Source organism: Gopherus flavomarginatus, chromosome 6 (assembly GCF_025201925.1).
Source record: "Gopherus flavomarginatus isolate rGopFla2 chromosome 6, rGopFla2.mat.asm, whole genome shotgun sequence".
In the NCBI taxonomy this organism is placed as follows: domain Eukaryota; kingdom Metazoa; phylum Chordata; order Testudines; family Testudinidae; genus Gopherus; species Gopherus flavomarginatus.
The window spans coordinates 15219319-15246247 of record NC_066622.1 but is presented as its reverse complement, the minus strand read 5'-3'; positions in this window follow the sequence as shown (position 1 = coordinate 15246247).

The window sequence follows — 26929 nt, the reverse complement described above, 5'->3', positions numbered from 1 at the left end:
TTTTGAATGGTGTTTTAATTCATTACTCTTTAAAATATTTCTTTTTTTAAACTAATTTTCCTTATTCTTAAGATTTTCAAACAACTTAAATTTCCCTCCTATGTCCAGATTGCTGGTGGAGCAACATTTTTCCCATCTGTGTTCCCAAATACCTACAGAGAGTTAACTGGACAGCACCAGGTGATTTTTGAATAGCAGTTCTATCCCAGACAGCTACCTTACAAATTTAGGGAGCTACCCAGAGGTGACTATGGAAAAACAACTAGTTTAAGATTGGATGACCTGCCACTTTCCAACACAGAGGATCTGAGCTTTGTTCCAAAAATTGTAGCCACATTTCCAAGTTGATCAGAAAACTGGAGCCTTGTTACCTACTCTCTCTTCTTCTGCAAATTCTAGGTTCACCCAAAACCTTACGAGTGTGTGCTTATTAATTATATTTGTTTAAGCTCTTTGAATGCTAATGCTGCTATGTTCGTACCTCCAGTTTAAACATCGATTGCAGTTGGCAAGAAAGTCCAAATTTGCTGGTTTTGTGTAATATGTAGTCTCCCTCCCACCCCACCCCAATGCACATACAGTTCATCTTTGAATGTACTTTGATAACATTTAAATAACTTTTATTCTTTCCCTTTATTGTTAGTGTATTCTCCTGAACCGTTTGCAGGAGGGCATAAATATTTGGATACAGTCTGAATAAAGCAGTGGTCTGAAATGTCGTTTCTGGGAATGACCAACCTTCAGCTAAAGGAAAATAAAATAAATTTTAAAACCAGCCAAACACCATGTTAGGCATTGATTTCTGTCAACAGGTGACTAGAGAATTGGTTTCAATTCCTTTAATTCCCCTTCTCACTCCTCCATGTCATTGATTTCCTCTTCCTCTCTGCTGCTAGGCAGCATCTTCTTTCAGCCCTGAAAAGTAAGTGAATTGCTTCTCCATTCTAGTTCCTGGTTGTCTGGAAGCAAATGCCCTTGCCTGTGGTGACAGATTCCATTATGCTCCACAGTTGCTGAATGCATCACCTCTGTGACCTGCTGAGTTTCCTCTATTCAGTGACTAAGTAACAGGCACCCTTTCTCTTAGCATATGCCTTGCATAGGTCAGCTGCAGAAATCATATCATAATTTGCTTCCATAAATCAACTAAGGGGTCCAAAAAGGGCAGGGGGGGGGATTTTTACAATTTATTCTGATGCCATACAAAGAATGCAGTTTTGTACTTAGATCAATTCCTGATAGATATGAGTAGTTCTGCTTAAACAGTGGCAGCACTAATGAGCTGTTCCTTGAAAGAGCTGAAGGCTAATTAACTGGCAGTTAAATGCAAATGAAAACAAATGCAAAGCTTTATGTTCATGAAGGTGAAAAGTCAATAAAATTAGATCAGAGCCCTACAGGCTCTGGGCCAATGCTCTGTAAACACTGCTGTGGCATTCTGAGCTGCAAAGTGATAAACTTCCTTCTGAGTGAAGCAGTTGTATGGTGTCTTTATCAAGTGGACTAGTTTCCAGGTTGAGATCAGGGGGGTGTGTGTATGTGTATATAATATATATATTTATTTTTTTACTTGTGACTTAAACTCAGGTGCTGAGGCTTCACCTGGACTGATCTCTCTTAGCACTGCCGAGCTGCTGGCGAGATTTCAAATGCTGCTGCCATTTCTCTCTGCCCCCTGGTCAATGTTGTGTAGTAGCGAGGCAACCTGTTTAGCACTGTACCTCTTCTGTTTTTTCTACAAGCCAGGGGATGAAAAGTCCCAATGCAAATAAGTCCGGGCTGAGTAAGATCCCTGAGCCTTCCTAGCAGGCTCTGGCTGCAAAGAATTTGCATCACCGTCTGTCATGCTTCTTATTGACCCAGCTGGGGCCAGGGACTCTACTGCCTTTGCTGGGCCTAAAGCCACGTTATGTTAAGCAGATGTGAGTGTAAGTAAGAGGAGGTAGGTTATTACACTATACTTCACAGCACTGCCTAGCTCCTGTCAGTACAGTATACGTATTCAGGATACCTATGGGTAATGGTGATAATTACTTCAGACTTGTGCTGTGTATTTTTAAAAAATGATGCAGAAGAGGGGAAAAAAAGTTATGAAAACATGCACAATGTGATTGTGGCATAGTGCGGATCCCAAGAAAGGGCGCCGGGGGTGGGAAGGGAGTTACGCATTGTTATAAAGCACAAGGGCATGATTTTGTTTCTCCAGCAGAGGATTAAAACCCATCATATATGGATACTATCCATTAAAGTAATTGACTAGAATTCCTCTTTTTGCTCTCTGGACATGATTGTTCCCATGTACACTGGGTTTATGTAGTGAGATTCCATTAACTTCATTGGAATTATTCCTGATTTTTAAGCATGTAAATGAGAGCAGAATCAGGCTCTCTCCCTGCTGTCTAGTCTTTGAGTATTACCAGTGCCATTAATTACACCAAGGCATTGTACATAACTTTGGTTTTTCATGTGGTTAAATTCTAGTAGTAGGCTGGGCATCATTACAATGGCGTGATTGTGCTCAGAGTACATGATAGAAGGTTTTTTAACTCCATGGTGGTGTAACCCGTAATAACATGGTGGGAGAGGCCGAGATCGGGGATGGTACAAATGATGGGATATCCAGGTAAATTGTCACAGCTGCATGCCTGTTAGATTCTGATCTCCACTCCCTTTACTCTCACTGAATAGTACCTTCCTCTACTTTGAGGCCCACTGAGCCCAGCATGGCTTATCACAGAATAAGGTAAAGCAGAAGAAGAGTGTTGTCGTCATCATCTGGCCTTCTCTAAGGAGATTATATTGCCTTGTATTGCTTTGAATTGCTCATCTCATATTTTCCTGAGCAGATTCTTAGCTCTGGCATGCTGTCTCTCACCCATACTGGACACATTAAGGCTAAGAACAACAACAAACAGGAGAGAGAGAGACCAATTAAAAAGTTGCATGTGTCTTCTGAGCGCAGGTCACAAGGGGGTGGAGATGAATGCTCTAGACAGCCCAGGTAGAGGGCCTGAGACAGAGACCTCAATTCTGGTCTGAGGGGACACTTCAGCCAGTGTGAGTTCAATCTCCATGTCGAGCCAGGTGTAGTCTCATAGGGTGCTGATAAATGTGTCTAGTACTGAGTTACTCAATTCCCAGGCTACTATATTCTGATCTCCCACTGGTGTAAAGTCGGAGTTAACGTGAAGTTTACTCTGGTCTAAAATTAACGTAAGTGAGAGAACAATCAGAACCAGCTGTGTTTACTCCAGTTCCTTTGGGACTGATGCCACTTATGAGGGAGGACTAGAAAGGAACATCCGCATATATGGAAAGTAGACTAGCACACAAGTGGAATTAAACATCCCAGGATCCTGCAGACTACTGGTAGCGATGCATACTCTATTTTAGCGTACTGAGGAACGCATGCTACTTTCCTTTAAAAAGAACTGTTCCAAAAATCCTATGACAGGTGAAAAACATAATTTATTAATCAAACAGCTAAATGAGATGTCTGTTCATTGAAAGCTGAATATAAAACTGTGCTTGGGGAAAAAATGCAAGCTGAAAAGTGGGGAAATCTAACAAGGCTTGTACTATTTAGATTTATCAAGGCTAGCACTCATTACCTGGATTCTAAATCCCATGATCTATGAACTTCTTGGAGAAGTGATCAATAACCCATTACAACAGTGACACAAACTCTGAACCTAATTTCCAGCAACACATTAATGGAGCCTACCCAATGAGTTAAAAGTATTATTTGGGATTGGTGAAAGTATATGGGGTTAGTGTGTGTGTGTGTGTGTGTGCGCGTGCGCGTACTCTCTCTCTCCAGCCCACTCTTACCCTTGATTTCTCAACTCCTACAGAGCTCAGGGTTGGAAGGTTCCTAATTAGACCTGTTGTCTTTTTCCAACCTCTAACTGCAATAGCAGTTTCTATTGTTCAGAAGCCTGAGTGAAAGTCCATTTTTCTGGAATGGAAAAAAAATAAGCACTTTTCTGTAATGCCATGGTAAAATTTCTAAAATCTGCTTCTTTTTCATCCTTATTAAAGGGCTTACATGTCCTATATTCATTTTTTTCATTAAAAAGCCCATTGCTGTAGTACAGTGTTTCCCAAACTTGGGACACTGCTTGTTTAGGGAAAGCCGCTGGCCGTGTCTGCAGTTTCGGCTGATCACGGCTCCCACTGGCCACAGTTCACTGCTCCAGGCCAATGGGGGCTGCAGGAAGTGGCATGGGCCGATGGCCCGCCAGGGGCTTTCCCTAAACAAGCGGTGTCCCAAGTTTGGGAAACACTGCTGTAGTACATCCTTTAATACAAGAGCAAAAAGGTACATGTTAGCAGTTAGAATGCAGAAGCCTTATTTATGAGCCTGAGCCAAAGGCCACTGAAAACATGGAAAGCCTCTTATTGGTTTTAGTGGAGTGGGCTTTGAGACTGGCCACTCTTCTACCGTCTAACTCAGTGGTGGGCAACCTGCAGGCCACACCTGGCCTGACAGGGTAATCAGCTGGCGGGCCGCATGACAGTTTGTTTACATTGACCATCCACAGGCACAGCCACCCGCAGCTCCTGGTGGCTGCAGTTTGCCATTCCTGGCCAATGGAAGCTGCGGGAAGCGGTGCGGGCTGTGGGGATGTGCTGGCTGTCACTTTCCACAGCTCCTATTGCCAGAAACGGCAAACCGCAGCCACTAGGTGTTGTGGGCAGCCATGCCTGCGGACAGTCTCAACAGAGCTAACCACTGAGGGATACAAGCACAGACTTGCAAGAAAAACTATAAATGTAGATGTGTTAAGTGGCCCCTGCATTTCTGTGTCGATAATTGGTGTGAGACGTTTACTTAGATATGTGTTGACTTTTAATTATTTCAGATCACGTTGCCTAAGTTTGTTGCTCTTAAATGGATCTTCTGTTCCTTCTAATAAAGAATTTCTCTGCACTAGTTATCTCAGTAACTAACCATTTGTGGACAAATGCTGATAAATGAATGATTAGTTAAAATATAAGTGTTGCAAACTAAAGATTTCGACAAGGGCTGAATGAGCCATAGCACCAGAATTCCGAAGAACAGTGGGAGAATAGTACAGAATGGCTGGAGGTAAGGGTTGTGCCTTCGCTACAGACAGTAGGTTTTCAATAAAAATGCCTTGTTCTGTTTCTCTGAAAGCCAGCACGCGGTCAACGAATGCTGTGTAATGGCCAGGCAGTTATAGCATAATGCCCTTTGAGAGCCATGGATGTGAGAATCCATCCCAGCTGACTGTCACCATTCATAAGTGCATGGCAGAGAGGTGGGAAATGCTTGCCTTGGAAGTTTGCGTAATCACACCTTTGGGCTCTGGCACTAGGATCTGTTCTGCCACAGCAAGGACCTCTAGGGAAAGGAAAAGAGAGAGGTTTCTAAGGATGGTCTGGTAAACAGTGCCCTGTGCTATATCTCCCATTCACCAGTGACTTTTAAGGATCAAGAGGAAGGAGATCATCTCTTTTCCCTTTAGCTGGAAACAATAGTGATGTTGTCCTCTGATTGGTCTGGCCTGCAGGACTGGTGCTAGGGGTTTTAGGGCCCTAGGTGCACGGCAATTTCACCGACCTGCGCGCTGGTCCGTGGCTCCGGTGGAGCTGCTGCAGTCGTGCCTGCGGGCGGTCCACTGTCCGCAGGCACGACTGCGGCAGCTCCACTGCAGCCGCGGACCAGCGGACCCCCCGCAGGCACGACTGCGGCAGCTCCACCGGAGCCGCCTGCCGCCCCCTCCGGCAAAATGCCGCCCACCAATAATCCTGGCACCCTAGGCAATTGCCTAGGCCGCCTAAATGGAAGTGCCGGCGCTGCTGGCCTAACACGTGTGCTGCCAAGCTGCCATTTGCTGGTGTTTGTGTTGCTGCTAAGGCAGTCTCAGATTTTACTGCATGCCCCAAAAGGCTGTTAAAACCCCAAACACAAGAGGCAAAGGAGGGTAGTCAGTTGCATGTCACCTGAATTTCTAAATCCTTTGCCTTATGGTTCCACGGGGTTCAGCTTCATCCTTTTGGAAATGTGCACACCAGGACTGTATGTAGTATTCTAGTATCTGTCTCCCCAATGCAATGTACAGAGGTAAAATCCCCTCCTTACTACTACCCTGGTCTATAAATCCAGGGATTGCATTAGCCCTTCTTGCCGGAACATCTCACTGAGAGCTCATGAGGAGCTGTTTGCCCATTATGACACTTCAATCCCTTTCAGACTTACTACTTTCCAGGATACAGTCCCCCATTCTTTAGGTGTGGTTGGCATTCCTTGTTCCTATTTGTACAAATTTGCATTATGGCTGTATTTAAACCCATTTGGTTTGAATTGGCCCAGCTTACTGAGTGATCCATATTGCTCTGTCTGACTGCCCTGTTCTTGTCGTTATTTGCCACTCCCCCAATCTTTTTCACCTGCAAATTTTGTTAGCAGTGAATTTATACTTCTAGATCCTTGATAAAAGTTCTGAATAGCTTCCTTGCGGGACCCCACTAAAAACACCCCCATTTGATGATGATTCCCCATTGACAACCATTATTGAGATCTATCACTGAGCCAGTTCTCCATCTATTTAATGTCTACAGGAATAGGTTGTGGGTAGTGCTGCAAATTGAAGCCTTATGGGAAATTTCTCTGTTCAACAGCCTGAGCCTGACAAATGATAGTGCCTGGAACAATAAGCAAAGCACGTCAGCCTGTCATGCAAACTAACCCTATGCTGCATGGTGCTGATTTTCTGCTGTATTAAAACTCCTGAACATCATTTGGCTATGAATGTAGTAAATACTATTAAAGAAAAAAGAAACTACATGTTTAAAAATGCAGATTCCAGCTTGCTTAAAAATTCTGCTCCGATTGCCCTGTTTCTCTCTTTGACATAGAGTTTGCTCCTGGTTTAATTTGTTAATTTAAGGTGGCTGCCTTTATGGATTGAGGGCAGAGCCGATCACAGTCAGAGGAATATTCAACCGTCAGTAGCTTTTTTGTTAAATAGTCTCTCTCTCTCTTTTTTTAGGAGGCTCCTGTGAAAGAATTAAAGAGTCACTGAAGCTTTTCTGTAGAAGGTAACAGCGGTCAGATTCTCAATACAAGTTCTATCCCCTTGGTGCTGCCTGAATAATGCAACGCGGAGGGAATCTTGTTGCTATGAACCTCCATTTTCTACTGGTGCAGACGCCTGTGATGTAGGATGGAGGAAATAAGGAGTGTACATTCACAGTGGAGCTCTACTAACCTAATTCCTATCAGAGGGGTAGCCGCGTTAGTCTGGATTTGTAAAAGCAGCAAAGAGTCCTTTGGCACCTTATAGACTAACAGACGTTTTGGAGCATGAGCTTTCGTTGGTGAATACCCATTTCGTCAGATTTGTCTGACGAAGTGGGTATTCACCCACGAAAGCTCATGCTCCAAAACGTCTGTTAGTCTATAAGGTGCCACAGGACTCTTTGCTGCTCTAACCTAATTCCTATGTGGCATGTAACCGTAACCAGCTGTCCTAAATTAGAGCAGCCTCTAGGGTGCTGTAACTTTTATGTCATTCCTGGGACAGGGTCAGCTGGAGACATAACTAATTCCCAGAGCCCCCGCTTCTCCTCCTCCTCCTCCTCCTCCAGGGTCCTGCACCAAATGTATATTAGCACAGGAAAGAATCTGGCCCAGAGTTTCTGAAGAGTATGTATTGCAGAAACAACTCCCAGTGGTTTCCTTTTGCCTTTCGTTTTGTTTATTTAGTAACAAGTGGGCTATTGTGAGACGGAAACTGGGACTTGAGCACATAAGAATGGCCATATTGGATCAGACCAATGGTCTACCTAGCCCACTATCCTGGCTTCTGACAGTAGCTGATGCCAGATGCTTCAGAGAGAATGAACAGAACAGGGTAGTGATGGAGTGATCCATCCACTGTTGTCCAGTCCCAGCTTCTGGCAGTCAGAGATTTAGGGACACCCAGAGCATGGGATTACATTCATTACCATCCTGGCTAATAGCCATTGATAAACCAAATCCTCCATAAACTTAGCTTATTTTTTTGAACCCAGATATACCTATGGCCTTCATGTAATCACCGGACAATGAGTTCCACAAGTTGACTGTGCCTTCTGTGAAGTAGTACTACTTTTTGTTTGTTTCAAACCTGCTGCCTAGTAATTGCTTGTCTTATGCTAAGGCAGAGGTCAGCAAGCTTTGGCATGCGGCTCGCCAGGGTAAGCACTGGGCCGGTTTGCTTACCTGCCGTGTCTGCAGGTTCAACTGAATATGTTGAACAGCACAGGTCCTTAAGCATCCCCGCTATTTACCTCTCTTCATTCTAAAACTGACCAATTACTCCTACCCTTTGTTTCCTATCTTTTAACAGTTTACTGATCCATGAGAAGGCCTTCCTTCTTATCTCATGACTGCTCACTTTGCTTAAGAGCCTTTGGTGATGGATCTTGTCAAAGGCTTTCTGAAAGTCCACGTACACTGTATCCACTGGATTCCCCCTTCTCCATATGCTGCTTGAGACTTTCAGAGAATTCTGATAAATTGGGGAGGCATGATTTCCCTTTTCAAACACCATGCTGACTCTCCCCAGTGTATCATGTTCATCTATGTCTGATAATTCTGTTCTTTACTATAGTTTCAACAAATTTACCTAGTACTGAAGTTAGGCTTATCAGCCAGAAATTGTCAGGACCTTCTCTTTTAAAAAAATTGGCATTAGATTAGCTATCCTCCAATCATCTGGTTTGAGAGATTACCTACCACAGTTAGTAATCCTAGAATTTCATATTTGAATTCTCTTCTTTTACAAATTTTCAGAACTTTTAGATGAATATCATCTGGTTCTGCTGACTTACTGTTTAATTTATAAATTTGTTCCAAAACCACCCCTCCTGACATCTCAATTTGGGATGGTTCGTCAGATTTGTTGCCTAAAAAGAATGATTCAGGTATGGGAATCTCCCTCATGTTCTCTGCAGAGAAGACTAATGCAAAGCTTTCATTTAACTTCTCTGCAATGGCCTTGTCTTCCCGGAGTGCTCCTTTAGCACCCAAATCATCCAGTGACTCCACAGATTGTTTGACAGTCTTCTTGCTTCTGATGTAGTTTTAAAAAGTAGTGTTAGTTTTTGTGTGTCTTTCTGATTGCTCTTCAAATTCTTTTTTGGCCTGCTCAATTATACGTCTACACTTGACTTGCCAGAGTTGATATTTCTTTTTATTTTCCTCAGTTGGATTTTACTTCCAATTTTTAAGGGATGCCTTTTTGCCTCTAAACTCCTGTTTTACTCTGTTTAGCCATGGTGGCATTTTTTGGTCCTCTTACTGTTTTATTTTTTATTTGGGGTATACATTTAGTTTGAGCCTCTATTATGATGTTTTTAAATAGTATCCATGCAATTTGCAGGCATTTTACTCTTGCAACTGTTCATTTTAATTTCCATTTACTAGCTTCCTCACTTTGTGTAGTCCCCCTTTTTGAAGTTAAATGCTACTCCGGTGGGTTGCTTTGGCATTTTCCCTCCTATAAGGATGTTAAATTTAAGTACATTATGGTCGCTACTACAGAGTGGTTCAGCTATATTCACCTCTTGGACCAGACTGTGTGCTCCACTTAAGACTAAATCAAGAATTGCCTATCCCCTTGTGGGTCCCAGGTCTGGCTGCTCCAAGAAGCAGTCATTAGCAGTGTATAGAAATTTTACGTCTGCATCCCATCCTGAGGTGACATGTAGCCAGTCAATATGGGTATAGTTGAAATCCCCCATTATTATTATTATTATTATTTATTTATTATTTTATTTATTATTATTTTTAATTTCTATAGCCTTTCTGTTCTCCCTCAGCATTTCACAATTGCGGTCTCCATCCTGGTCTGACTGTTGTACTTTTATTACTCAAGAATAAATCTCTTAATTTTTTTATTTTAAATACATTATTAGTTTTCCATCTAATTTTAGTGGCTTTAATGTCTCAATAAAGAGTTTAAACTCTACCACTCTCATACAGACACAAATACTCAGGAAAGGCCATAATAGGGACAGTAAGATGCAATTTTTAAAAGTAGGCTTTAACTGTAGATTTGAGTTCTGAACTCTGGTTATTAAAGGGAAATAAACTAGTCATCCCATTTTTTTAGCCTTACTCACTGAGTTTTAACAAGTGAGTAGTTTCAATGAAAACAGTGGGATCACTCTGCAGAGCTGCTTATTAACAGTGGCGGAATAGGATATCAAATAACTTACAGCCCTGAGATGTAAGCAAATGGATTCATTATAAAGCAAATGCCTAAAATTATTTTGATGGTGGAATTCTACACTGGAGTAGGTTACTGCCTTAAATAGAACAGTATCCTCTATGAGACATTCAGTACTTGGCTTGAGGTGATCAGTAGGTAGAGAATATACACATACACACACCAGGCTTATTTATCTACGTCATTGAAATGACAACTAATGAACTTTTTAACAAAATAACTTCACAAATCATTATAGGATAGCTTCTTGAATGTATCTATATATACCGAGGAATTACAGGGCATGTATTTTTAAAACACACAATCCACCCAGTTTTAGCTAACAAAGCTGAATTTGGCTTCTAAGGTCCATTAGTCACTGCAGTAGCTTAGTTAGAAAGAACATGGCAGAAGGGGAATTTATCTTTGTCAGCTCCCCAGGGTCCAGTTCATTTGAAGGGCAAAATAGGAACTAGGAATAAAACTCAGACTGCCTAATTTTGACCTGTGGTTTCTTTCAGACTTTATGGTTAGGAAATTTTCTAATGCTAATATCAGAAGACGACCAGTGAAACCTAGCAGGTATCAGTGTCCACCATCATTTATCAGAGGCTGGGAAATGCTGGGGTAGTTCACACATTTTAAACAAAGGAAAAATGTGTGGGGAGAATTTTTTAAAGGAACAAACAGGAATTCTATGCCCCACGCACACTGATAATCAATGGGAACTGGGTACTGAACCGCAAATCTCCATGATCATAAGAGCACTACTGCATTTAGGCTATATAAGATGATTTGTTAGAAATGTGGGTTCATTCTGTTATACTGGGGTATTAGCAATATCGTCCTGATCCAAAGTCCGTGGGTGTCAGTAGAAAAAGTCCCATTACCTTCAGTGGGCTTTGGATCTGGCCTTATGTAATGAAAGCTTCTGTAAGGACTGTTTGCATGCGCTTGGACTACTTTGTTGTGAGGGCAGAGTGCCTTCTGCTGGGAACGTAAAAGTTCACCACTCTTCCATCACAAAGGCTGATTCTTAAGAAGCTATCCCAATGATATTAATTTACCAGTAGTGCTTTTCATCCCAGAGGATCCCAAAATACATGGCAAATAATATATTGGTCTATTAAATGCCAAAACTAATGTAGTGTTAAGGTGAGGTAAAGTCACAAGGTCAGGGAATGCATAAATTCAGTTTCTAGCAATAATATTAACTTGGTCACATTGTTCTTGTTCCTGGGGTTAAATTGTCCTACTACATTGGAATCCTCAGTAGGTTGTGATTCAGTTTCCTGGATCAAAACCCATCCATGTGGATCTAAAACTAGTATCTGCATATCATCCCAGATTGGAAAAGGCCTATTTTCCATTTAGACGCGGCTAAAATTTTGACAGACTAGGCATTTTTTGTGAACTAGAAGAAATGTCTTTACTCTAAGGAAAAGAATTCATGAGAAGGCTAGAGCTTGGAAAGGTAAACAAAATTCTAGATGTTGTTTATAAATAAATATTTAGCTCACACCTATATACAGCCTCAGCTTTATCTAGATATTTTCAACACCATCTCCTATGCCCATTCCTGGCTTTCCTAATTTGTTTTAAAACATACATTTGAGTTAGTTGTTTCCTCTTATAGTTTCTATGTGCATTAATTTCTGATCTTGCATGTTGTTACTCTGTTTAAGCAAGGGCTTTTTGACCTTACCATTATGATGAGAAGGGTTACAAACAAAATACTGAATATGGTATGTGGCGCTTGTTCCCAGCCTGAAATTTATGATCGATACTTATTTTTACATTGCTCATTAAAAATGAAATGCATCCATACTGCTGAATATATCACACACACACAAATTCCCTGGTTAACAAGGTTCTTTTTCTTTGTTTCATATAAATGCTGCATTCTTTCTACTGTGAGGGCTAAAACTATCGGCAAACAGCTGCAGCAACTGCAGCACAAAGTAGAGAAGAAACAAACTGATTTGTTAAGCTGCTATAACTTTGAAAAGTGAGGTTGGTTGGAAGCCCTTGGGGAGACCAGGGACAGTAATTAAAACTGACTAAGCTGTCAAAGTGGTGGCTGTTGCCATCTTGTTGTTTTGTGTTACCTCAAGTAATTCTGTGATAGTATCCCTCACCAAAGCAATGTTGCTAACTTTTGAGAGTGCTGTTTTTGTGTGTGGTGTGTGTGTTTTTTTTTTTTTTAATCACAAGTCTCAGGAAATTTGGTGTTTCTCTTAAAGCCCCAGCTCCTGGGATCATGTGAATAAGTGAAAATCTCTTTTTTCACTTTAAAAAAAGCACCAGGTTTTTAGTCCTCATGGCTGCAGAGAGAGGCTAGACAACATGACCTGAATGCATCCTAAAGGATTAAAAAAAATTAAATGGAAGTTGAATTATGGGATGCAGAATTAGTGGCACAGTTTTAACCACCTTGAATGTGTTAGAGACGAGAAAAACTGTGGACTAATTTTGGTTTAGTAAAATCTTGTGGACCAGGATTAGGTTTTATCTCTTTGGCTTCCCCAACTTGGCCAGTGTAGTTCTTGCTCTGAGCCCAGGACCAAGCTTCCATTAAGTGCAAAGGCTGTGGATCATTAGAGGGGAATAGTGTCATGGAGGCATCTGAGCACACCTTCCTGGTGAAAATAGGGAGAGAGACTCCTTCAAGCACAGATCCAAGGGACTAGATCTGGCCCAATGTGATTGAAGTTGCACTGAAGGATTTCAGAAGTGTCTGTGATAAGTGAGGGAAAAAACCTAGTCAGCTGGATTAAAAACAAGTGCCGAAGATACAGTTTTCCATGTTAACTGCCCTCTAGGTAGCAATGACCCTGATAGGCTTTTGGGGGCAAAATGCCTGTAAGTTGTTTTGTTTTTGTTTTGTTTTTTTTTTCCTTTTCCTGAAAATGAAAACAGTGTAAGCAAAATGTATGACCCAGACTGTTCAAGATCGATAATGGTATTTTCAGATTCCTTACCAAATCCACTCCATGGAAGAAAGAGACCTGTTCTTAAGAAAAGACTTCCTGAAAAGGTATTTTTAAATGTCCAATTCAATGTAAATGTTCTTAATAATCCAGAAAAAAGAAGGACCCCTTCCTTTGTTTCCCCAATGTGCTAGCTTTCCCAAAGCAATAGTACGTTATCTGGAACATAGAAACAGAGTAATGCTATCTCTTCACTTTCTGGATTTCTTTTTTTTTTTTTTTTTTTTTTTTTACATTAAAGGACAGGAATGTTAATGAGGGTTTCAACAAGTGTAGAAAATCTAGGGCAACTGAACAGTATCCAAGCAAGATAAGTAAATGAGAGACATATAGGGAAAATGACAGAGTTTAACAGATCAGTCCCCTCAGCAAGCAGCCATTAAACTAATCCAGAAGCAAAGCTCTTTGTTCTAAAAACAAAGGTTGCTAAGTGAGAAAAGTACATTTGCCTATCACATTACTTATTAAAGCAAAGTACTTAAAAGCCAGGAAATGAGTAGTTAAAGGCATCATAAAACTTCCGCTGGCCACATAAATGCATTATTGTTACCAAATATAAAGAGATGCATATTTCAGCACACATAATGGGTCATATCTTCATCCAGAGTATTTGATGCAGTTGATGAGGTGGGGTGTAATGGTTTGAGGCCTTAGATTCTGATACCCAATCTGGAAAATGGCCATGTTGAACATATGCCCCCAGGTCAATGGAGCAGTTTGATGTGGAATGGTGGAAAATGACTCAAGTCATCAGATACTGGTGTTTCTCCTTACTGTTGAAAAGTAACTGGGTCTGGTCTGAGAATAAAGTCCAGACCAGTAATATATATACTTGGTTCTTAATGGGGCCAATTGCACAAAGCAGAAATCAATTATGAACCAGATCAGCTGAGAGGAAGAATTTAATCAGAAAAATATGAATGATAATTGGGAATCTTTTAAGGACAGCTAACTAGATTCATTAGAAGCCAGAATAGAGGGAGAAAGCTGTACTGGTTAAAAAAACAAACCTGGAAAAATAAGACAGATATAGTGAAGATCAATATATGGGGGAAGGGGGGTGGAATACTGCTGCTGGAATATTATATTTCACCTCCCTACCCCCCCGCCCCATATTGGTCTTCACTATATACCCATACATATACCCAAATGCCACTGTCAGGATTCTTTTTGACCTTATCTTTTTAAAAAAACTCCTTATTGTCCTTAACTCTGCTGGTCATAGGTTTCTCTTTGTGTCCCTTTGTTTCCATTGCTAATATATATTCATTACTATCAATTCCCCTTTCTTCCATTTGTGTGTGTGTATACAGTATAGCTAAATGTAAATGTGTATATATCTAGGAAGAAAGAATGTTGGCCATACTTACAGTTTGGGGGACTGTATCCTGTGAAACAGTGACTCTAAAATATTTGGGAGGTTATGGTGAATAATCATCTGAAAATGAGTTCCTAGTGTGACTTGGTGGCCAAAAGAATTAAGGGAATCCTAGGATCCATAAACAGGAGAATCTTGAATAGAAGGACAGGATATGTTACCGCTATATTTGCCACTAGTGTGACTGCTGCTGGAATACTGTGCCCAGTTCTGGTGCCCGCAATTCAAGAAGGATGTTGATAAATTGGAAAAGGTTCAGAGAAAAGCCATGGAAACAATTAAAGGATTAGAAAACATGCCTTATTGTGATAAACAGATTGAGCTCTTTGAGTCTAATTTAACAACAACAAAAAAGGTTAAGGAGTGGCTAATTACAGTCTATAAGTATCTAAATGGATAAATATTTAATAATGGGCTCTTCAGTCTGGCAGAGAAACGTATAATATGATGTAATGGCTGGAAGCTGAAATGGAGTTCAAATGAGAAATAAGGTGTAAATGTTTAGCTGTGAGAATTTACCAAGTGTCGTGGTGGATTCTCGTTACTGACAATTTTTACCTCGATTAGATGTTTTTCTAAAGGATATATGCCTTAGGAATTATTTTGGGAACGTTCTTTGGCTTCTGTTATGCTGGAGGTCAGACTAGATGATCACAATGGTACTTTCTGGCCTTGGAATCTATAAATCTGTAGTTCAGAGACTGATGACAAAAATATTCCCCACAACCATGTTGTGTTTTTTTTCCTCCATCAGTCTGATTCACGGACAATCATATATAATTTATAAATAATGACATTTCTTAAAAATTTTACTCTTTCTGCCTGTAAAGTGCTTCTTAACATGTCAAACTCTAGCTATGTTCCAGCTTTTGTGGTATAATTTGATTATGGTTGGGAGATAGGACACGCAGAAACACTTTCAGAAAATGCAAACATTTCAAAAATAATCTGTTTGAAAGGCTGGTGCAAATCGAGCCTAGTCCCATTGACTTAGAATCTGGCCATTGAATGTCCAAAAAACCCAAATAACTAACAAACAACCAAAAAAACACATCAGTGATGAACTGTAGCCCAGGCCACACTCCTGTGCCAGCTAATGACATCATGGGTAGCAGCATTAGGCTACAAGCTCCACAGAGCAGCTACATCTTCTCCCCGCCCTAATGGGCAGAAGTGGGCAGAACCTTAGTTCTGGCCCCACAATGTGCCCAGTAATGTAGATATGCCACCGCCGGGGGGAGCATACACTAAGCCAGCTGTAGACCCAGGATATTACATCTCTGAAGGGAGATGGTGACTCCCCAGGTCACAATCTTTCTCTGTGGCGGCTTCAGCAGCATCCCGGCAGGGTGCTACCTTTAACACAGGGCTTGTGGCAAAGCCATGACTGAGGCCTGTATTGAATAAAAACTTTTAGAAAACATCCTAGTTGTCAATAAGATTTTAACCATCATAATCTGAAAGCTTCTCTCTCTCTCTTTCTGGCATTATAAGGGAGAGCAAAATCAACCTGAAAGGGGAATTTGGTACACCCTTATTCTGCTCATTGTACACCCTCTAAAACTGCCAGACGGATCTGAAATCATAGGCCTCTACCACTTGAGGTATAGAGAGACTACTGTTGGCAACCCTTCTGTTCTTCCTGTGGTGCAGCCAGTCACGGGACAGCAATATGTGCACACACATAAAAGTTAATGGAAAATTTCCTAATGAAACCCATGAAAGCAGGATTGGGCCCAAAAGTAGCCTTGGAATGGCCTTAATAATAATGCTTAATTACAAGCTGTAGTGTTTATATGAAGCAGATACCTGGGATTTCAATGACCAGTGACAATATGGAATATCTGAAAGGGAAACATCAAGCCATTATTGAGGAGACACAGAGACATTGAAGTAGAACGTTCAAAAATTGGCTAATTTTTGTTGGACTGTAACTCAAAAACAGTTGAACAAAATCTGTGTATACTGTTTCCCTGTGCCTTCAAATGAAATGCAGAGAAATCAGTTTTAATGCTCTGCTACAGCTCTGTGAGGGGTGGCAACCCCCACAAGGGCTGACTAGGTAAAAAGGGCCAATTAACCTTGTGACAGGTTTCACCTAGAGGAGAGTCAGGGCTGATAAGAAAGAGCTGAAGGGAGGAACTCTGCAGACACTCTAACAGACAAGGGGGAGCAAGCCCTGAGATCCTGCCTTGGGATACAGACTCTAGCAAGAACGGAGAGTTGTGAGACAGCAATAAGGAGCACAGGAAGCTTTACTGGTAACCCAGAGGTAGGCCAGAAGAGAGGGACAAAAGCTGGGAAGGACCCTAGGCAAACAGCAACGAGGTCAGGGCTTGAGCAGACACGGGTTGCTGGGCATAGGGACGTTGGGCTAGAGCCGAGTAGTGAGCGGGCCTGGGTTCTCCTATCAGCCACTGGGGAAGTGGCACAGACTAGGCAGTGGAGCAGAAGATGGCCTGAAACAGTTTGTGCAGTAGGATTTTGATACTATCCTGGAAGGGAAGAACTGCAGTGACCTGACCGCAGGGCCAAGCCATGAAGGAGCACCTTGAGTGATCAAGACCTGACTCCAGAGAGAGGGCAAGAAACTGAAGGGGGCGGGTGTCAGACTGGTCATGAGCTAATCCTCCAATGGGCCACAAGGAGGCATCAGGCCAGTCAGTAGTGAACCCTGTGATTCACTCTTACCAGGAGTATATTTTTGCACTCTTCATTAGGTTCTCTGTCTCAGAAACAAACAAAATTACATGGTCTTGGCAGATTGGTAGGAGTTGGATTACTCTGGATCAGTTCCCTCAAGTTTAAAGAGTGTTGTTGGTACACAGTTCTGAAAGAATAGATAAAATGTTTGAAAGCTATGAAAGATATTTCCTGCTCATAAGTCTGCTCTTTAAATTGTTATAGCTATTACAGAGGTCAGGTTTTGCATTAAAGAGTTTGAATTTGACTATGTGGGTTATTATAACTAATTCTCTCAATAAAAAAACAAAAACAAAAAAACCCTTTTATAACACACACGTATAGATCTGTTCATTGCGGTTCAGCTGCCAAAACCTTGAGAGAAAAGTACAGTCATATAAAGGATAACAAAAACATTAACCTATGCTGGAAAGACAGCTGGAGCTGTAAGCAATTTTACTGCTTCAAATCCATATGCCAAGGACAATGGATAGTTTCAAGATGTCTCGAGGCCTATTCAGAAACAATAGGAACTGAATTATAACTTTAAATGATAAAGGTATTATAGTTATCTTATCATGTGTAATCTATTGTGCTGCACCTGATGTGGTAATGACTACCATTACAGAGCATTTTAGTTTCAATAATGAGTTAAATTTAGTATATCTAATGAAAGCTCCTGAATTAATTGAAGCAATAATATATATGCACAGATACTCATTTTATTAGTGTTCTGGCTTTGTATTTAACTCTCAATAGATAACACTTGCTCTCAAAACTGTTGTCATTTAGCCCCAAGATTTTCTTTAAAAGATCCATTGTGATTATCCCAGTATTAGGTTAAAATGTGGTGGTTTTCTTACTGTAGGTTCTTTGTAGATTTGGTTCAACTTTTACGGTTACAGTAGTTTCTAGCACCGAAATTCTTTCATTTTAGGAATTTTCTCTTAAATAATAATAGGACAATGGGTCAGAGAATATGTTTGATCTAATAATACTGGGAGTTGAGAATGACAATGCTGCAAATTTAAGCTTGGAATAGTGGAAATACATTTTTAAGCATGTGAGATCAAATGTAACACAAGTCTTTAAAAGGAGAAGTTGAAGAAACTGTTTGCATTCCTGATTTCACAGTTAGTTTCTGCAATCATGTAAGAATAGTCTTCTCCAGAAACTCTCGGCTCCTTTTTGTTCTCCAGCCAAACAATGATGTAGAAAATGAAACCAAAATTAAGTATTTTAAATATTCCAAGAACGACCCTGACACATACTGTAGAATATCTTTCCCCTCTAGCTTGGGATATTTAGTCTGAGCCTTGAGTTGGACCTATTTTAAGATGTTCAACATAAGCATGAAATGCCAATTAGAAAGTTAATTGTAACGTTCTTTACAATCCCATAACTGGATCTAGTAATTTAGTCCTTGTCCTTCCCAGTTTAAGGATTCACAATGCTGAATCTATATTAAAATCTCAACTGACCAGGATTCTTTTTTCAGATTCCCCTCTTTATTGCATGTATTGCAAAACTATGACGTTACATTATGTAAAACAACTGTTTTTTATTGATCGATTTGTCTTGGTCCTGGGCTATAGATAAACCTTGTTTCAAGCTTCTTTTCATCCCACACACGGACCATTCTTGAAAATGAATCATCACAAAAAATTTAAGAACCTCCTTGAAAGATGTAGCACATTGTTTCACAGGCTTAACTAATCAGCAAGGAAAACTGTGGACTCAAAAGCAAATGTGTTTTGGTTTCTAGATGAGAAATGGCCTGAACTAGTTCACTGAACTTCAGATGCAACCTGGGTTGTTCAGAGGCCCATGGGAAGTTAGAATATATGCCAACCCACTGCTGTCAGCTTCAGTAATTCTCGGAAGATTTTGGCTTAATAACACTTATAGTGTTTTGTAGGTGTTAGTTTGAGAAACGAGACTGAGATGAGTGTCTCTTTGTGCCAACAGGCACATGCTGTTTCAAATCAGGAAGATGTAATTAACAACAGAATCATGGCTAGGTGGTTGACAGCCTTTGGGAGGCAGAACCACAGGAAAAATGAGCTGCCTTTCTACTTCAGAGAATTTTAACAACTGGTATACTCTCAGCCTTGACCTGTGGATCAGCAACATGGCATTCGCCAGTAAGATGAAGCAAACCACAACAACGATAAGAAGTAAATGAAGTAGGAATAGTTTGGATGTGCCACTAAAAGAAGAGAGAGAATGGACATCAATAGATAACAACACAGATGCAGCAAGCACAGCTATTGGTGCAGATGGAGAGATGAACTAGAAGCTAAAACTTTGGCACAGGCAGGTCCAAGGTCATGCAGTGCATCACCAAGTTCACAGAAAGAATCAGTGGTAGAGCTGGTAATAGAACTCAGTTCTCTTAATTTCCACTCTTTTGCTCCAATTTCTAGACCATGCTCCTCTCCTTAGGAAATCACATATAAAACGTGTAATCTCCGCCAATGCTGAGCTCTGTTTTATATATGGTGGGGACACACGCTTTAATCTAGCTTGTTGCAAGTTTCCATGATATTGAGTCTGGCAGTGTGACAACGACAATTATAAGGTGCACTGGCATTGTAACCTGTATACTTCTAATTGAGATGTTACAATGTGCACCAATTATATATTTGTTGAACTTTCTATAGGCTCTTAGACTTGGATATTTATAAACCAAGGAAGTTAGGTTTCCGTGGTTGTTTTAAGAGCACGTGCATATATCCATACAAATTACTGCCTGAATTTATAGAGACTAAAGAAACAGGGGAGTGGCTAGGACCAGTCTTTCTTTGAAATCAATATTTGGTTTTGTTGAGGAAATAACAGATATTTTTCAAATCTGCCTTGTAGTTAAGGGCCAAGTATTCAGCCATCCCAAATCAGCCTGTTCTGCTTATCTACTGTTGCATATTATAAAATTGTTCTGCAGAAATGGATATGCATCCCTGGTACACAAGGAAATATACATTTGCATATGAAAAAGTCAGGTAGTTGGTCACTCGCCTGCCTGACTTGCGCAGGGAAACAAACACTGTACTGGAGAGCACCAAAAAAGTGCATTAAAATGAATAGTATGTGCAAAGCGTATGCACGTAAATGGAGTTTGATTGAGAATGTGATTTTTAAATCACGATTAACAGCATCTTAATGTGGGTGGTAGGAATGTAGAGAAGTCTATTTTCAAGGAACGTTTGAGAGAGGACATTATATAAGGAGGAAGGAACAAAGCCTGAATGTAGCACGGTCTTGGTTCTGTCTCCCTCTGTGCTAACCCACAGGACATAGTTTTAGAAGTGAATCAGCTCCTGCAGGTACCTGAAATTAAAAATTAAGAATATTGCAGAAAAGAAGCAGAGAAAACAACAATGGCAGCCTACCAGATTCCTATCCTTGAGCTCATGGAGTTTAAAGAGGATGTATCTTGCAGTTTTTAGATCACAATGGGAAAGCGACATAATTGTAATGGAGATGAATGAAAAGGAAAACATAATGAGAGTGCACTCTACTAGCCGTAATGGCCAAAGGCTGTCGCATGCTCCAAGAGCATCTGGATATGTCAGTAGCAGACTGGGAAGATCCACGTAAAATACCAGAAGTGCTTCAAAAGCATTTTCAACCCATGAAATATGTGATACACACAAGGTAACTCTTCAGCAAATGTAATACAAATGTGGAGGAACAATAGATCAGTATATTCTCAAACTGTGCAAAACAGCTGAGTCATGTGGTTATCAGAAGATGAACTAGTTTGTGATAGATTAGTAACAGCAAAGTGAGAGTTCGAATGAGAAGGTTCAGAGAGCCCACACTAACTTTGCCAGGAGTTATAGACAAGTGCACAGCTAGTGAATAGACCCATATCCAAATGCAGAGGATAAGTAGAGCGGACAGAAAATTCACCAACTAGCACAGGGAACGCATGAAAATACAAGACGCACCAAAGTAATGCAAAACCGAATGTACAAAAACAAAATGCAAAGGAAGACCTGTGGATAGTGTGGGGGAAAATATCCTAATGGAGAATGCCCTGCGTATGGAGTCATATGCAATAATCATGGCATGAGAAATCATTATGCGAAAGCTTGCAGACAAGAAAATCAAAAGGGGGCAGTGGAAGGAGTCAGAAGCGCCATATTGAGCATGCAAGCAGTGACTCAGGAGATGAGATTTTGGCCAACAGACATTTATGAGGTACAAACAAGCAATAAATAAATAAATGAGTTGTAAAGCTAAGATTAAGACTGGTTGCAATGACAGGGCAGCAGCACACAGGAAATTGGCTGCCAAATAGACAAGTGGGGCACCTGAGAATGTGCCAGTCTACAAAGACCTCCTCACCATTGTGCAAGAAGAGAAAGTGATAGTTGGAGCCAGGGTATAATTGCTAGCTCGTGTGCACATACTCACACTAGCCCTCATTGAGCTAAATAGTAGTGTAGTGGTGCTAGCATAGGTAGTGGCAAGTGGCAACAGGGGTTAGCCACCACCAAGTACTCACCCTTGGGGTTCAGGTGGGTTTGGACCTGGGGATAGCTAGCCTTTGCTGCTGCTGCCTGCATTCCCATAGCTACTAGCTGGAAGACAGCTAGCGCAAGCTTGTCTATGTTCAGAGTGTAGATGCAGCCACAGAGAACTTGACTTTCACAAAATGCTAAGTGAGAGAGGACTGTGTGTGGAGGGAGGTATAAAGCCTGAGGGTTGCAGTGTTTTGGTCCTCTCCCTTTATGCTCACAGAGAGAACAATGATGATAATTCTGACACACAATGCAGATAAGCAGTGCTTAAGGCAACAGCATATTTATGTGTGGCTCATTGCATGGACATGAGAAACAATTTTGCAGAGCAGATAATCCAGCTTTTGCGCTTTCATTTTTGGCTGCATGGAATTGCTACCTGGTCAGTATCTCACCACATAAATGCTGAAGAAGCCTTTAAAATTCTTTTCTCTAATGTTCAATTTGTGATGTCGAAACTGAAGAACAAAATATGCACGACTATATTAAGAACCTGGCAATTAAACCACAAGTCCTCTCAGAAGCACTAAAACAAAATTAGTCCTTTAAAATGTTCCCGAAAATGATGAGTTTCTTTGCTAGGAAATTATCCTATAAGATGAGAAAAAGGATGTTATCTCTTCTTGTGAAATCCATGACTACATCCCATGTCAAAATGTATTTATTACAGAGAAAATATACATAATTCAGGAGTAAGACTGGGTCCATTCTGTGAAATTCAGGCCCAGAACAAGAGTGTCAGTCTGAATTCAGGTCCATCTCTATTCAGGTAAAGCATAGAGAGAATATTGAATGATTCTCTTTTTTCTTGTGAATCTTTCTATGTTTCCGTATGAACAAAGCATTGTTTCATTCTCTAATGAAACATTCGTGTTTGTCTACTCACTCCTTCACATTTCATAGTAGACTGTAGTGTGACTATATGCTGAGTCCGTATACATTGTGAGTCTTTTACATTGTTAGAAAGTTTAACTTTCACACTGAGTCAAACTTAAAATGAATATTTAAAGCAAACAGTTTATCAGTTCTGTTTTCTCACAGCCCTCCTCTGAGGTAGTAAAGATTTTTAGATGGAGAATATGAGCCACAGAGGTTAGAGGACTTCATGTCAGAGATACAATTAGCATTCAGCAGTATCTGGGTCTGAATCATGTGCTCAGACTACTAAATCATTACATCAGGGTCAAGAACAGAATAATAGGGCCCGATTCTCATTTAAGCTGAGGCTCAGTGGCAGTAAAGGGGCCTTAAAATGCATGCAAGAGAGTTGTGTAAACGAGAACCAGGTCCAGAGTAGTGAAGCTGATTGTGGCATTAAACACAGGGGAATAACCATAACCTTTTTACTTTTGTAGAATAGCTTTTCTACATATATACAAATCACATCACTCACTGCTGAAAAGAAATCAGCACCCCAATGAGTAACATGGCAGAGGTTCTGCATCTCAGTGTTATACTGCAGTTCCTAACAGGGGAAGGAATGCACGTAGGTAGAGTGAACTGTAATTACTCAATGAGGACTTTGGCCATGACATAGGCATTAATGTAATCTATAAAAGCTATTAGTAGTCAGGACCCTGATTTTTGCACCTCATCTGAAATACAGCAACTCGAAAAGTATCTACCGATCTAAAAGCTGAAGAAAGTGCACTTCACACCATGAAAAGGTAACCATCACCACACATTCCTAACCTCTCAGGTTAAAGGTAGTTATGTCTTCTTTGAAATGATCTTGGATCTATCATATCTGATCTAATCTAGCATCACCTAACCATTCCATTCCAATCCAATCTATCCGATCATATATAGTGTCATCTAATCCATCCTACCCTATCTAGCCCTCTCCAGGTTAATGTTATGTAATCTAATCCACTAATTCAGAATATGGCACATGTCCTTTCTGTATTTAAAGTAAGAGATTAAAAAAACCCTCTCCTATCCTTGTGCTCTAACCCTGTAGTAGCTACACTACGCAGGGTTGCAGTCCAGAGTGGAAAATTGCCAGGGTCTGAGATACAGACCTAGCTTCACTCTGCCTTCATGTGGCCTCTAATTTGCTTCCGCAAATCTCATAGTTGCAATAATAACAATATTTAGACACTCCTTTTGCAAATGCAAGCGCATAAGTGGACATTCTTTAGTTTTCTTAAAAGTTTTTAAACGTTTAGGTATTTCCACAACTATAACAACATAGCTGGCCAGTTAAAGGCCTTGTGTATTCTAATATCGTCTTTCTCTCAAGTTTTTTGAACCTTGAGGGTACGTCTACACAGCAATTAAACACCTGTGCCTGGTCTGGCGCAGCTGACTTAGGCTCTGGGGCTGTAAAATTGCTGTGTAGATGTTTGTGCTCTGGGACCCTTCCTCATCCCCGCTGCTCCCCCACGGTCTCACAGACTGGGCTCCAGCCTGAGCCCAAACATAGACAGTAAAATTTTTAGCCCCAGGAGCCTGAGTCAGCTGATCTATGCCATGCTACAGACCTTTTATTCCTGTGTAGACACATTGTAACAGTGGGGACTCTGTTCCCAACTAGGGCGTGTCTATACTGCCAAGTTTTGTCGATGAAACTAATGTCAACGGGAAAATCGACAAAAGCAAAGTCGCCAAAGTGATTCTACATTTACTCCCTCTGTCAACAGATCGTGTCCACATTCGGGGCACCTTTGTTGACAGTGCGAGCAATGGACTGTGGGTTTGTATTCCACAGTGCCTGGCAATACTGTTTGTCGTTAGGTGTTGTGGGAATGCGGAAACGGAGCAAAATGTACCGTCATGCACTGTTTTATGTCCTGTCCCTCCAAAGGTCTCTAGCTTTCTTTCACACCTTTTTCCCAACTGTCATTCTTTTGTATTGCGCACCAGCATCTGCAGTGAGAGAGGATGGATCCCACACTTCTCTCCTATGCGCTGTTAGCTGTCGTGAGGACATCGCGCATGGCAGCACAGTTACTCGCAGAGTTAGCAGAGGATGAATCATATGGATGGACGGCAGTGCTTTGTGCATTCACAGAGCAGCTGCATACAGTAGAGTGTCACTTTTGGGCTAGGGAAACAAGCACTGATTGGTGGGATCACATTGTCATGCAGGTGTGGGATGATGAACAGTGGGTACAGAACTCTAGGATGCATAAAGCAACCTTCATGGAGCTATGTGCTGAGCTGGCCCCCAACCTGCAGTGCAAGGACACCAGATTGAGAGCTGCCTTTCTGGTAGAGAAGCATGTTGCAATCGCTGTGTGGAAACTGGTGAACCCAGACTCCTACCAGTCAGTTGCAAATCAGTTTGGAATAGGAAAGTGTGCAGGGCAATAAATTGCATCCTGCTGCATAGGACCGTGATTCTGGGAAATGTGCATGACATAGTGGATGGTTTTGCAGAGATGGGTTCCCTAACTGATGGCGCACACATTCCAATTTTAGCGCCAGACAACCTCACCTCTGAATACATCAATAGGAAGGGATATTTCTCCATGATGTTGCAGGTGCTTGTCGATCAGTGGGGGCATTCCACGGACATCAATGCAGGCTGGTCTGGAAAGGTGCATGACGCACACATCTTCAGGAACAGTGGCCTGTACAGAAAGCTGCAGGTGGGGACTTTCTTTCCAGACCACAAGTTCACAGTGGGGGATGTGGAAATGCCCATAGTAATCCAGGGAGACCCAGCGTACCCCTTACAGCTCTGGCTCATGAAACCTTACACACGGCACCTGGACATCAGCAAGGTGCGTTTTAATAACAGGCTGAGTAGGTGCCACGTGGTAGTCAAATGTGCCTTTGGCCATTTGAAAGCTCACTGGAGGTGTCTCAATGGCAGGCTAGACCTTATCGAGGATAATATTCCCATGGTCATAGCTGCATGCTTCACTTCACATAATCTTTGTGAATCTAAGGGTGAAATGTTTGCTCAGGTGTGGAGCACTGAGGCAGAGCGCTTGGCTGCACAGTTTGAACAGCCAGATGCTAGGGCTGTCAGAGGAGCCCAGAGGGCTGCTATGAACATCAGAGAGGCTTTGAGGAACCACTTTGACAATGAGGGGCTGTAACACATGTCTGCTTTGGAATTGATGCCCTATTTCAACCATGTACAATTTTGGGGCCCAAGGTCCGTGCAACACAATGCTTTAGAAGCCTGTACCCAAGAGTGAATTGATTGCTATATGCTTTTGTAGAACACAGAATAAAAACGCTGTACCATTAAATACGTTAGCCTTTATTGTTTTAAAGGGTAAAACCTCACAACTGTGTGTAGGTCTAGCTATCACTGTGCAAGGTGTGAGGGGGGTGGAGTGATGGGGAAACTTAGTGCTGTGGAATGAAAAGGAATGTAGGGGCATGGGGAGGAGGGTTGGCAAAGAATTGTGCATCTGCTGCAGAAGCGCTGGAACTCGGATCTGCTCAGTCTGCTTTCGGCTTCCCAGCACTCTTTCTGTGCCCTGCTCTGTGTCTCATCGCGCTGCAGCACCTTGCAGAACATCTCCTCTTTGCTGAGCCTTTTTTCTTATCTGTCGCAGCTGGTCAGCAGGGGTGCGTGGTGTATTCCTCAGGGTCTGTGCTGAACAGAAAAGGGATTGTTACATTCCAGCAAACGATTGAAACATTTTAGTAAAAAGGGCATTTGCTAGTAGAAATCACTTTCTCCCTGAGACTCTAAGCAGGCACACAGCCCCGTGAGCACCCCAATCATGGTGAGTTCTGGGAGTGGGGGGAAGGCAGTTGTGCATATGGACACAGCTTGCAGGGGAGCTTTTCAGGGAACTCATTCTAAAATTATCCCACAGTTTTTCACAGGCAGCCAACCTGCTGGCTGACATCTTGCTGATGAGTGTGACTAGGGAAACCAGGGCTCAGCTTTTTGAATGCTCGTGGCTTTCACCCTGGTCTATATGCAGCTCAGCTATGTGTCACTTTCGTCCCAGCTCCAGTGATTGCTAAATGGCATGGTACAGTTTCCTGCAATGGACACCTAACAAGGCTGCAATCTCTTGGAATCTGTGGCAGAGGATTAACAAGTACCTCTTGGAAACTTTCCAAGCCTCTCTCTGGAGGATTCTCTGCAGGTCTCGATGTCCATTGACACCCTGCTTGGCCATGCACATTAGCCACACAGGACAATGTCCAGCT